The sequence below is a fragment of the Apium graveolens genome, chromosome 6 (assembly GCF_009905375.1).
Source record: "Apium graveolens cultivar Ventura chromosome 6, ASM990537v1, whole genome shotgun sequence".
In the NCBI taxonomy this organism is placed as follows: Eukaryota; Viridiplantae; Streptophyta; class Magnoliopsida; order Apiales; family Apiaceae; genus Apium; species Apium graveolens.
This window is the reverse complement of record NC_133652.1, coordinates 28,116,287-28,130,441: the sequence shown is the minus strand read 5'-3', so window position 1 is coordinate 28,130,441 and position 14,155 is coordinate 28,116,287.

Here is a 14,155-nt window from a genome sequence, read left to right as displayed (position 1 = left end):
AGTCCCGATATATTAGAAATATCTGAATATTATTATTTAAATAATATTCTCATAAAGATAATCCTTATAAAAATATTCGAAGTAGAAGTTTTGAAACTCATACTTGAAATGAATATTAAATAACCAAAGATATACTTATACGAAAGTACTATCTTTATTTGAATAATCGAAAATAAGTTTGATTATCGAAACATTATTCTTCAATAAAATAAAGAATATTATTAAATAATAAGTGGAGTCATAATACCTCGAATGAATATTATAAATAATATTCGTTAAATAAAATAAACGGAGTCATACATCCTCCAATGAATATCCAATTAATAATCATTAAATAGAATAAACAGAGTCATAAGTCCACGAATGAATATTCAAATAATATTCATTAAATAAATAAAGTTATCGAATAAACCTTATTCGATCAATAGTTTTGAAAACTATATCCATATATATATAAATATATATATAATATACTCGGGAACATCGACTCCCGGTTTAGAAATATGTTCACCTTGGGTCCCCTATACTAAGGGTATACGCAACTGCTGCTTATCTCTAGCATAGGTATTATGCAACTATAAGCATTAAAATCAACAGATAGATAACCAGATTACGAAACAGACATGCATATATACCATATCAGCATGCTCCAATATATCGCAAAATTTGCTAATAACAATCATTCACTTATCACAAGATAATGCATATACATATATTTAAATCACAACAACAGTATAACGTGTAGAAAACTTGCCTGAGTGCTCCCGGATAGACTTACCAGCTGCCTAATCCACTTTACATAATTGTTTCATATTCCAATTAGTCATTTAAGGGCCTTAACCAAGGTTTCAAAGTAAGGCTAGGGGTAATGGTTCGGTCGCGAAACGCCGTTACTTAAAACGGTCGTTTCTCCTAAACCGTACATCGGATTTAAGAGAACCACATATCAAAACGAAGCACGTAACATGAACTATCTAATCATGGCAATGGTCAAAACCTAACAGGGAGTTCTCGGGTCCTGATGTTAAGAGCAAAAACAGTCTAAAGTATATCGGACATTACGACGGCTATGTTTACGCGATTTCCCAAATTTTTACCATTCCAAATCATATCAATCCAACTACCAATCAACAACAACTCAAGATACACATCAATGCTACTGATTTCAGTCATAATAAGCTCAATGATCTCAATCCAATCATATATTATAACATCTCCAAATTCAACTAAACTACTTAACAATTAAGCTCGAATCATGCTTATCATTCAAATTACTACTCATCCATCCAAACCATCTCCAAACTTCAACATTCAAACTTATTACTAAAGGGTGTGAAGATTTATACCTTTCTTGGAGGGTGGAAAGTTACTAGGAAGCCTTATGGAGCCTCCTACAAGCTTGATCTTTCCAAAGAAATCAAGAACACAAAGTTAGGCTTTGAAGTTTCTAAAAGTCCGATTTAAAGAACTGTAAAAATGAGGGTCTTACCATGCTTATTTGGAAGAGACTTGTGAACAAGAGTTGTAGGCCATCTCAATACCTTTCCAACGAGCTATAGAACAGAACACAACATTTGAGTGAGTATTGAAGGAGATATGGCAGTTTGAAGTTGCTGGGTTTGTTTTAGCCGAGAGCTTTCTTCTTGAAATGGGAAAGTCAACTTTCAATTTATATTTGTGTTATGATATTTGTTGGTTGGTTGCTTACTTTTGTCTTGGAAATAAATTAAATTTTTACCATGGTGAAAAATGTGTGGCTCACAATCAACCAACCAATCCTTCCCACTTGTCATGCTTAGGTCATCAAGCTTAGGTCATCTTGTTACACTTGTCTTCTTCTTGATGGTGTCATGACATCATCATCCACTAACCTCTTTGATTAACCCCTAATTACTTGGCTAATGACCGCTTATCTGTTATACGGTTCGCTTAACTTTCGTTCTCGTTTATCGTTTGAGGGATCATACCCGAGATCTTATTACTTGGGTTCCCCTAAACCTTTCTCAATATTTTATATTCCTTTTTATGATCCTCTCTTAAAATCCTTGAAATTAAATCATTTTTATCACGTTACCTTATACTCTTCTTTCCTATCTGGTGGATTTTCGGGAAAAAAATAAAGTGTCCGGATCCGAATCCTTTACATACACTCATTTACTTTATGGAATACTAATACGATCTTAGAATTTCCATAACAGTACTCCTATATAACGTGGTCTGATAATTTTCCTTAATCAGCATTGTCAGCAAAAGTTACTATTCATCCGGGTTTCAAAATTTTCCAAAAATTGGGGTTGTTACAGATCTCTACAAGACAAGTTCATATTCGAGAACTCAGAGACCTCGATTAGTCAAAATACTTGTAGAGAACTAAGAGATCTCGATAAGTCACTAAACCTATCGAGATGTCAGTTCTCTATAGTTCAAACTGAAGATCTCGATGTAAAACTCAAAGTACAAAATGCAGACCAGTTAAAGATCCAAGATTATCATTCAACAAACAAATCAATCACTAATTTGAAAAGTCTAATAAAGTAGCTTGAAGAGTACAAGATCAAAGGCTAAGATTAACTGACAAAGTCACAAACATGCATGATTTGCAAAGATACACTAAGCCAGAAATAGAAAGTTTTAGTTAACTTAAAGTAGGGTTTAGTACATGTTATTGCATGCTGTGTAAAACCTGTGTTTACTGTTCTATAAAGTAAACACTGGATGCTTTGTTTTAGGATGTAACAAATAGATCTAAAAATCTTGTAACTCTCTGAAGAAAGAAGCAGAGTTTTTTATCAACAAAGAACCCAAAAATTTGTAGCAAGACATACTTGATTTTAATATAAAATTAAGTGAGTTTTGAAGATAGTGTGTTCATGTGCATGTTTTATTATTTCTGTTAAAACACTTTATCTCTACAAGTTAGATTACTTTGTTCACCATATCCATGACAGTTCAAAAAGGTTAAAATAATCCAAAACACATTCACCCCCCATGTGTTGTATTCATTACCTAACAAGTGGTATTAGAGCAAAATCTGAAAGCAAACAGATTAAAGATCTTGGAAGAATGAATACACAGAAGCTCAGCAGTATCAAAATCCCTACCTTTGACAGATCTAACTACACATTATGGAAAAATAAAATGATATTGTTCATAAGGATGGCCAATCTATTATATATTCAGATCCTCAAGAATGGGCCTTAAACCCCATGGTAAGAGTTGATGAATCTACAGATATAGACATGGTCATTCCAGCACATTTTGCTCCTAAAGATCCTTCAAAATATACTGAACCTGAAAAAGAAAAAGTCTCTCTGGATAGTGGCTCGCAGCTAATTTTAATAGAGTCACTTGACAATGTAATGTACAATAATACTGTCAACTGTGACACATCCAAACAGATCTGGGAGAAGATAGAGATCCTGTGTGAAGGTACAGAGGAAGTTAGGTCAAACCAAAGGAGGATTCTGGTTTCTCAATATGAGGGGTTTATGGCTAAACCAGAAGGAATTACTCAAGTTTTTGAGAGGCTCAATAAACTGATAATTGACTTGCAGTTACATGATAAATATTATGAAGCTGAGGAAGTTAACTAAAGTTCCCGTTAGCTCTTCCTGACCATCTTGAACAGAAAATATCAGCTATAAGATACGGAAGAGATCTAAGCAGAATGACTTTGGAAGTTCTATATGGAATCTTGAAAACTTATGAACTTGAAATGTTACAAAAAAAAAGTCATTAAAAGCACATAAAGGACATGTTATTGAAGGTTCAAGTGCTTTGATTGTTCATGACAAAGAAGAAAGTGAAGATAAGAAAGATGATCAAGTTCTAGTGATTCAAGCTATGGAACAAAAGAACAAAGGACCTCAGAAGCAAGTTGTATTGCAGCTGAAGGAAGATGAATATTACACCTTGGATGAGCTAGATGAAATGGACCAATCCATGACTTACTTGGCCAGAAAATTTTCCAACATAAGAGTCAAGAAGCCAAGGTTTTTCAAAGGCAAGGGACAATCTTCCAACAGCAATGATTGGAAACCAAAATCTCAGTACAATTCAGCTAGCAAAGGTGGCTACAAAACAGGATATGTGGATAGATCAAAGATAAGGTGCTTCAACTGTGATGAGTTGAGTCACTTTGCTACTGAATGCAGAAAGCCCAAAAAGGTGAAGAAGGATAAAGCTTACTTGGAATTTGGATGCAAAGTATGAAGCTCTCTTGAAGAAATAGTCTGAAAAAGCCTATATTGCAGAATGAAAGAGTTGGGATGACACTGATAATGATGATGAGGATGACACTGATATCGACAAACCAAAATGAAGATATGAAGATTGGATATATCGACAAGTTATTTCTGCATTAGAGAACTCAGAGATATCGACAAGCCAAAACAAAGATATGAAGACTAGAGATATCGACAAGTTATTTTCACATGCAAAGACTTGGAGACCTCGACAAGCCAAGCTCTTTTGAGAACTCGGAAATATCGACAAGTCAAGCTCATTTGAGAACTCAGAGATATCGAGAAGACAAATTCACATTCGAGAACTCAGAGACCTCGATAAGTCAAAATATTTGTAGAGAACTAAGAGATCTCGATAAGTCATTATACTTATCGAGATGTCAGTTCTCTATAGTTCAAACTGGAGTTCTTGATGTAAAACTCAAAGTACAAAATGCAAACCAGTTAAAGATCCAAGATTTATCAATCAACAAATAAATCAATCACTAATTTGAAAAGTCTACAAAAAGCAGTTTGAAGAGTACAAGATCAAAGGCCAAGATTAACTGACAAAGTAAAGTCACAGACATGCGTGATTTGCAAAGATACAATAAGCCAGAACTAAAAAGTTTTAGTTAACTTAAAGTAGGGTTTAGTACATGCTATTGCACGATGTGTAAAACCTGTGTTTACTGTTCAATAAAGTAAATACTGGATGCTTTGTTTTAGGATGTAACAAATAGATCTAAAAATCTTGTAACTCTCTCAAGAAAGAAGCTGAGTTCTTTATCAACGAAGAACCCAAAAATTTGTAGCACTACATACTTGATTTTAATATAAAATTAAGTGAGTTTTGAAGTTAGTGTGTTCATGTACATGTTTTATTATTTCTGTTAAAACACTTTATCTCTACAAGTTTGATTACTTTGTTCACCATATCCATAACAGTTCAAAAAGGTTAAAATAATCCAAAACACATTCACCCCCCCCCCCTCTGTGTTGTATTCATTACCTAACGAATGCTCTAAGGTGTAGTACAGGTACTAAGACAATACTTCAATTGTGTGTAGAATATTAAAAGATGAGATCTTTACAAAGTCAATTCTAATCAGCTATCGTATTTTAATTAGACTTGGCAATTCGTTCGTGTCGTGTACTCAAAGGCCAAATACAAAACCGACCCATTTAGGATTCATGTACTTTCGTGTTCGTGTACCTCCATTTCGTGTCGTTCTAGTGTCGTATTACGTGTAAAATTGAATATTAATATTAATATTAATATAATTAATTAAATAAATGTAAATATTGAAGTTTTAAGTAAAATATATACAAAATTATAAAAAATGCATACATTTAAATCATTTATACTTACAAAATTATAAAACTATGCATTATTTTTAAAGTATTCATTATAATTATACATATTTATATTTATATTTATTTAATTTAAATATTAATATTTAATTAAAAATATATTTATTTTATATACTTTGTGTCGTGTCGTGTACCCAAAGGATAAACACAAAACCGACACAATATCTCAGTCGTGTATCTCGTGTCGTGTACTTTTTCGTGGCGTGTACTCAAAATACAAACACAAACACTAAATTTGTGTGTCGTGTTTTCGTGTCATGTTAAAAATTGTCAGGTCTAATTTTAATATCACAATCATAAACTAATAATGATCAATCAAATGAAAAGTATTGGATTAAATGTATTGGTATATATATATATGTGTGTGTGTGTGTGTCTATATTATTCGAACTATTAAAATTATTCTTTTATATTTAAATAGGGCGTACAGAGACTCAATTTTTTTATCTATTAATGCATTTAGCGAGTTTATTCATTTAGTCCATTAGTCTAAGTTGGGCCCAGAAAAAATTATTCATTTGTTGAGGTTATTCATTTATCCAATATTCATTTATCAAGGTTCTACTGTACCAGTATATTTTTGAACTTACTCTTAAATTTCTAAATATATTTACTACAATTAAACCTCGGTAAATGAATACGCTCGGGATCGGGAAATTTTATTTATTTAACGAGATTATTCATTTATCGAGATTAAAAATATATTGTGTCTATTATATTGGGAACATAATTCTTTTTAATTTGACGAGCTTACTCGTTTATCGAATATTTATTTATCGAGATTCTATTGTAACGAGAATTTGAAGGAAAATTCGGATGAATGAGATAGCCAAGATTGCTAATAATAATGGAAAAGAATGGATGTCTTAAAAAAGGAGCATTCATTCTTAAACTGGAGTTTTTAAATTATAATTAGTTTGTTACAAATGTAGGGATGGAAAAATATTTTTTTGGAATATTTATAATTTGAAAAATTCTAAATACCCCAAAAAATATTACAAAAATTTTTATTCTTATAATTTTATTTTTGATAATGAACACAAAGTACTAGGAACCGGTACAAGCAAATGTTGATCATGAGATAAGAGACAACCTACACACTGGCGTCACAATTTACAATCCTTTTCATGTAATTTTTTATTCGAGAGTTAATTTGGCCAAAAATTGGGGTCTTTATTAACATAAAAGAGTATTTATCATGAGACGAGACATAACATATAAAATAAAGTAAATTGCAGAATGATGGCCTATAAATTAAAATTTCTGCACTTTATTGGCTCATGTTCAAAATTTAGCACTTTGGTGGCTTAATAAAATAATTTTAATCATTTAAATGATTTCCGTCAAACAAAACTAACGTCGTTCATCTTTTAAGGGTATATTAGTCCAACAACTACATCAACCACAAACAACTCATCAGCCGCAAACAATATATAGACGAGGTCATCCCTCAATTTCCATATTTAAATAAAATAAAGTAAATAAATATCAGAAGAAAAATAAATACTTTAAACTAAAATTGACGCATAAAGCCCCTAATTGGCCCACACATATTGAAGGGCTATATCACTGCTTAAACAAGGGAATTTATGTAATATATCCCAACTTAGTAGACTACTTTACTAATATGTCCCATTTTATTCAATATTTAAAAATATGTCTCATGGTTAAATATTAACTCATACATAACTCATATAGGTACATTTAAGTTATAAAAATAATAAATGTTTATTAAATTTTACTAGAATACCAATATCAATTAGGTTTTGGTGATCATGTACAATATCTCCCGTCACTTGCTTCTTTCTCACAAATCGATTACTCGCCATTTAGTTCTCTCTCATATCCATTACCCTAAAGTTTCTATCAAAATTATGAAAAAGGGGAAGATGCATTCAACGGTTTGTAATGCACATATTAGGTATGCAACACATAAGAAGTCGATTTGTCAGTCGACAACATACACACCAGGAAAAAGTCCACATACGACTAATTGAAAAGGCTGACAGATTAAGGGAAAGCGTTTCAAAGATGGTAATTAATTTTGAAAATCATCGTGAAGAGCCGGGATATTCTACTAAAACTGGTGTTGCAAGCAATCAAGGTCTCTTAAATATGGATGTTGATGGTCTATAACAAAATTTCTGGAATTTGGTTTTTGAAAAAGTTAATAACGTTGAAGAAGCATACATTGCGACTGAAGAAGCAATTATACATCTAGAAAATTTTGGTTAAGATGATTGACATCCCGAAGATCAACCGTGGAACCAACATCTCATGTATAGTGAGGGTGAAGAAGATAAATTTTGTGATGAGTTTCTTTTTCATTTTAGCATAAAAAACAATAATTTTGATGAGGACAATGAGATAAAAGTTATCAAATCAGAAAGTTATTGTTGATGAAATTGGGCCAACAAGGAATTTGTCAAATATTTTAAAACACAATGTTGGTCTTCGGCCATTGTTGAATGATAATGATTTTGATGAATTCTTTGCGGCTAATTTAGTGGATCCCGAGCTGTTTTCCGAATTTGAATGTGATAAACAAATTGCTTCTGATAAAATTGAACCGGGTCTAAAGTTTTATAATAAAACCGTCTTTCAAAAACATCTCTGAAAATATTGTGTATTGGATAAGACAACATGCAAGTTTCACAAGAGCGACAATGTTGGGATTAAGGGTGTGTCAATCTTTTGGACAACCCATCATGTGTTTGTGGTTTGTATCTACACGGAAGATCCATGGTGAGGCAACTTGGAGTATAAGAAAATGTTAACTTCACCACACTTGTATTGGAGATCCTAATGGGAGGAATTCTAGTGCAAACCATGAGTTTTAAAATTCGACATATTAGAAAGAACCCTAAACAAGAAAATTATGTAATATATCCCAGCTTAATAGACTACTAGACTAATATGTCTCATTTAATTAAATATTTAAAAATATATCCCATTGTTAAATATCAACTCACATATAACTCATATATGTATATTTAAGTTATACATTTCAGAAATTGAAATTATATGTAAATCCCTTTTAAACATTTTCCTTTTGCGTAATATATGTAGCTTTTCTTACTATTAAACATTGTAATAAATTTCCAAAATCGAAATTATTCGATTGAGGTAAATATTTATCATATATCTGCCGATTTTTAAAAAAGTTTTTTTTCTAGTATGCCCCATTATAAAAAGTGCTTTACAAATATATCTTACTTTTAGTGCTAATTATAAATATATCCCATATTTTAATTTTTTTTCCCAAATTTAAATTTAAATGTTTAATAAGGTTTTAAATATAGTTTGATTTCTGAAATCTACAACTTAAATATATGTTATGCCCAAAATTTGGTATAAACCTTGTTCGGGTCAAAACCGGGTCAATTAGTCATAATTGGGATTTTGGTGCCTAAAATTAAGGAAAGATAACGCATCTATTTTATCACAAAGGAAGAAGGCGCGCCCTACAGATATAGGGAGGCGCGCCCTTATGCATACGAGAAGAGTAATGCTGACGCTTTACATAATCAAGGCGCGCCCTGATTGGTGCAGGAGGCGCACCCTATTGATATATGAAGAAAGTAATTCAACTGATTCTTAGAGCTATCCCGTAAGGTATTAGGGCGCGCCCTAAGTGAGAAACATAGTTTGGATGGGACTTCAACATGGTTACTTGGACGGGTTCTTTGGATGATTCAAGGAAGATGGAGAATTATTATTACTAACTTATTTGGTGCAGGTACTCTATTGAAGAACTCCTTCCTGTAGCATATCTACAGAAAAGGCGGTGTCCGTGGTTAGAGACCTCCAAAGGTATGTCTGGACTAAAGGCCTCCTCCTGTAGTCAATGGGTGTCCTCATTGGGGATGTGGGGTGAAATGTGGTGTGTGCTTTGAGAGCTCTGTCTCTGTAGTCAACGGGTGTCCTCGTTGGGAGACTGTGGAGTATCCTGCACTTTGCACCCAAAAACTTGGGATCACTTGTCCTGCAATCTGGTAGGGGCTCCTTATCGGGGGACAAGGATGCGTCCAACATTTTGGGTGAACCACGGCTATACCTGCATCCGCGGACTAGAGAAACAGCTGGTAGCGGAGGGTTATCCTTGGCTAGGGAGATGCCTTATCCGTGAAGTCTCGAAGCCGCGGACGAGCTTTGGGCCTTTGTGGTTTGGCCTCATCGGCGGACATTTCTAAAGCTAGTAGAAGACGGTTTCCAGTAGGTTTCCTACTGGGCCTCGGGATAAGAAATCTAAGCCCATTAGGTTTCTTGTTCCCCAAGAACTATGTGGGCTTGATCCTCTATAAATAGGGGTACGTAGGCAAATTGTAAGGGGTGAGAAGCGAGAGCGCAAAGGAGCCACCATTAACCCTAAGCAATCTCAGCCCCCAATAATCACCACCACCAAACACTGTTCATCTTTTCCGACGAATACTGTTCATCGAATCCATCGATTATTGTTCACGTTTCCGACAAAGAACCACTGTCACAAATCTTATTTCCGGCTACGAACCTCAAATTTTGTTGCTCCCAAATTCCTCCGTCAACAATATACGTATATGATTTATATGTGAGTTAATATTTAACCATGGGACATATTTTTAAATATTTAATAAAATGGGACATATTAATAAAGTAGTCTATTAAGTTGGGACATATTACATAAATTTTCTTGTTTAGGTTTTTTTCCTAATATGTCCCATTTTAAAACTCATGATTTGCACTAGAATTCCTCCCATTAGGATCTCCGGTACAAGTGTGGTGAAGTTGACATTTTTTATACTCCAAATTGCCTCACCAGGGATCTTTCGTGCAGATACAAACCACAGACACATGATGGGTTGTCCAAAACCTTGACACACCGCCTAAATCTTGACATTGTCGCTCTTGTGAAACTTGCATGCTATATTATTCAATATACAATATTTTCTGAGATGTTTTTGAAAGGCAGTATTATTATAAAACTATGGACCCACTTCAATTTTATCAGATACAATTTGTTCATCACATTCCGATTCAGAAAATAACTCAGGATCAACTAAATCAGCAGCAAAGAATTCATCAAAATCATTTAACAATGGCCCCATACCAATATTACGTTTTATAATTTTAGATAAATTCCTTGTTGGCCCAGTATCATCAACAATAACTTCTGATTTGGTAACTTCTTTCTCACTGTCCTCATCAAAATCATTTCTTTTCATGTTAAAATGGAAAAGAAACTCATCCCAGTAATTATCATCTTCACCCTCACTGTACATGAGCGGTTGGCTCCATGATTGTCTTCGGGACGATAATCATCTTCACCAAAATTTTCAAGATGTATAATTGGTTCTTCAGTCGCACTGTATGCTTCTTCAACGTTATTAACTTTTTTAGAAACCAAATTCTAGAAATTTTGACCTAAACCATCAATATCCATATTCAAGAGGCCTTGATTGCTTGCAACACCAATTTCAGTAGGATATCCCGTCTCTTCAACATGATTTTTAAAATCAAGTACCATATTTGAAACGCTTTCCCTTAATCTGCTAGCCTTTTCAATCAGTCGTGGACTTTATCTTGGTGTGTATATTGTCGACTGACAAATTGACTTCTGAGGTGTTGCATACCTAATCTGTGTATTACAAACCGTTGAATACATATTCCCCTTCTTCATAATTTTGACAGACACTTTAGGGTAATGAATGTGAGAGAGAACTAAATAACGGATAATAGGTTTGTGAGAGAGAAGCAAGTGGCGGGAGATATTGTACGTAATCACCTAAAACCTAATTGATATGGGTATTCTGGTAAAATTTAATAAAAGTTTACTATTTTTATAATTCAAATATACATATGTGAGTTAATATTTAACCATGGGACATATATGTGACATATTAGTGAAGTAGTCTATTAAGTTGGAACATATTACATAAATTCCCTTTTAAAAAATCAGATAATATATCGGCGATTTATCGGGAATCGATCAAATCAGTTAATTTTTTTGACCAATTTTTGAGCGATTTATCGATAATTTTTAAAAAATCGGTCAATTTTTATAACTATGCGATAAAATAAATAACAACACAATATTAATATTAGATAAATAATTATTTTAACTAAAGTACAATTAAATGTTTTAATCTAACTCTTTTACCTGCATTATTTCTCTGTGGTGCTTTACTGGCATTATTCTCAGTCCCAATTATCAGTTGTATTTCATTGTTCGCCCTCGTGATCATTGTTCTCTTTCTTTTAATTGATCACATTATCAGTGAAATTCTTATCAACATCCCCCAAATAAATTCAAGGGAGGAGTGGGTTGAACATATATTAACAGCACTTCAAGCTTCATCATCGGAGTCCAACCAGAAATGTCTATGTCCGTCTATACATGTAATTGTGTATATATGTGAGACAAGAAAAGATAAGTCTACCCCCGTGATTAGTAATCAATGATAACTACATCATTTTTCGCTTTAACGGAACATGACAGAAGCCATTTCAGTGATTATTTTTTTTATTGAGTCATTAGAATGCTGAATTTCATACATTAGCCAACAAAGTGCAAAAAAATTAATTTACTGGCCATCAGTCTGCAATTTACTTTATAAAATGGCATCGAAGTTTATAATTTTTTTCTACATTTTTTGTTGGATGGGAATCTTCATATATCACATTTACATCGTCAAAAGTTAAAGTCAAATGTTTGAAAGTGTTGATTGCAAAATTTGAAAGTTTATTTGTTGCATTGATAAACATTTTCAACTAGAATAAAAAAATTATTTAATGTAAGTTATTTTTTTGTCAAGAATTTAATATAAGTCAGAGTGTTTTTTAAAAAATACATTTTCAAAATTTTCTTGCAAAATTATTTGCAAAAAATTAATTTTGTAACTTAATACAACTTGATACAACTTTAAATGCAAACTGATATAGTCTTAAATGCAATAAAAAAATCCGTCATTTTTCAGAAAACGTATAAAAAGTTGTGTCCTTTTGCTTGCAAATCAAATTTTTGCAAAAAAATAAGAAGATAATAAAATTTATAAACAATATATTTTTGGTAATTTCTTAATGAGAAAACGGACCCTAAAATGCATCTGAAGGTAGTATCTTGAGATACCCGCAAATTTACGCATTTTTGGACCTTTAGTTTCTTATAATCTTATTTTTTATTCCACCTCTTCTCTGTTTGTGTTACAACCTAATACATATACTCAATCTATCTTTCATACACACCAATTAGTGATTAGTCATATCTTTCATACATGCCAATAAAAAATTGGTATCTATAGATTTGGTAATTTAAAAGTTAAGACAACGTGAATCTACAATTTTGTCTGGGTTTTTACTTTCAAAAGAAAACTTTATCCGGTTTTAAATTTTTATAACATCAGATAGGTTGTACGTTCATGTTTTTGCATTTAATAATCACGTCTTGTTGCCAAGGTTATGTCATTTAGGGTCGGGAGAAAATAATAATATTAGAAGAAACATAAACATCGGGGTTAGAGAAACAAAAACGAAAAGAAATTAAAATAAAATGTTGTTCGACGTAGTTTTGTGGGTATCTTATGATAAATCCGTGAGATATATCTCAGAGTCCCTTTTCTCTTCTTCTTTTTTGACAAATGCAGAAAGTTTTCATTAAACTGAATATGATTCGGTCGGGACAAACCCCCAACTGTCGATACAACCAGGTGGTAAAACAAATAACATACTAAAAACAATTAGATGATTTGTTTCCTGATCGTTTAACACATAGAATTTTAAAATTCTTGAAGCTAAAAACGAAATCAAAGACATCCCAAACGATCCAAATTGCACAAGCATATTTGAAAATAGCAACATCGCAATTGACCATATCGCATAAAAACTATGGTTAACTCAATGTTCGGAAATACCAATTGCATAAAATGAGATTGGAGAAGCGGCACCATAGCTATCTACATGCCGGACACCAGCTATAGACATGCCGAAGGCACCCCAGCTATCTACATGACGGATATCAGCTATAGACATGCCGAAAGTGTAAATCCATGAAAGATGAACAATCTTTGGTTGTGAAAGGTGAGCTCTTGCAATAATCACTACCGTCCCAGATTCAATGCAGGTTTTGCAGATCAACAAAAATATTAATAAATTCGTCCTCAACAGATCCCACACCGGATAAACCCAAGCATGACTAAATAAAAACATAACAAACACTCCAAAAGTAAAGACAAAACACACACTTCAAGAGGAGAGACACAAACACCCAATAAATTGGGTTTTATTGAAAGGAAATTAACGAGAATAAAAGAGAATAAAGAGGTTGGGGCTTTCCACCGGAGAAAACCAGTGGAAGCCCCTCGATTTACTTGAAAATGGACAAATCCTGACAGGCAGAGGGGATGAAAGGAGGAGGCGGCTAATATATTATCTCAACTTGGTTTAAATCCCCTTTTCTCTTTATTAATTGTATATTACCAATATTAATTTAGTGTTAAACCCATTACTTTTTATTGTTGTTTTGGATGTACTTATTTGTGATAATCAAGCACGTGTATTGTTGTATCTAGGGGTGTACACGGATC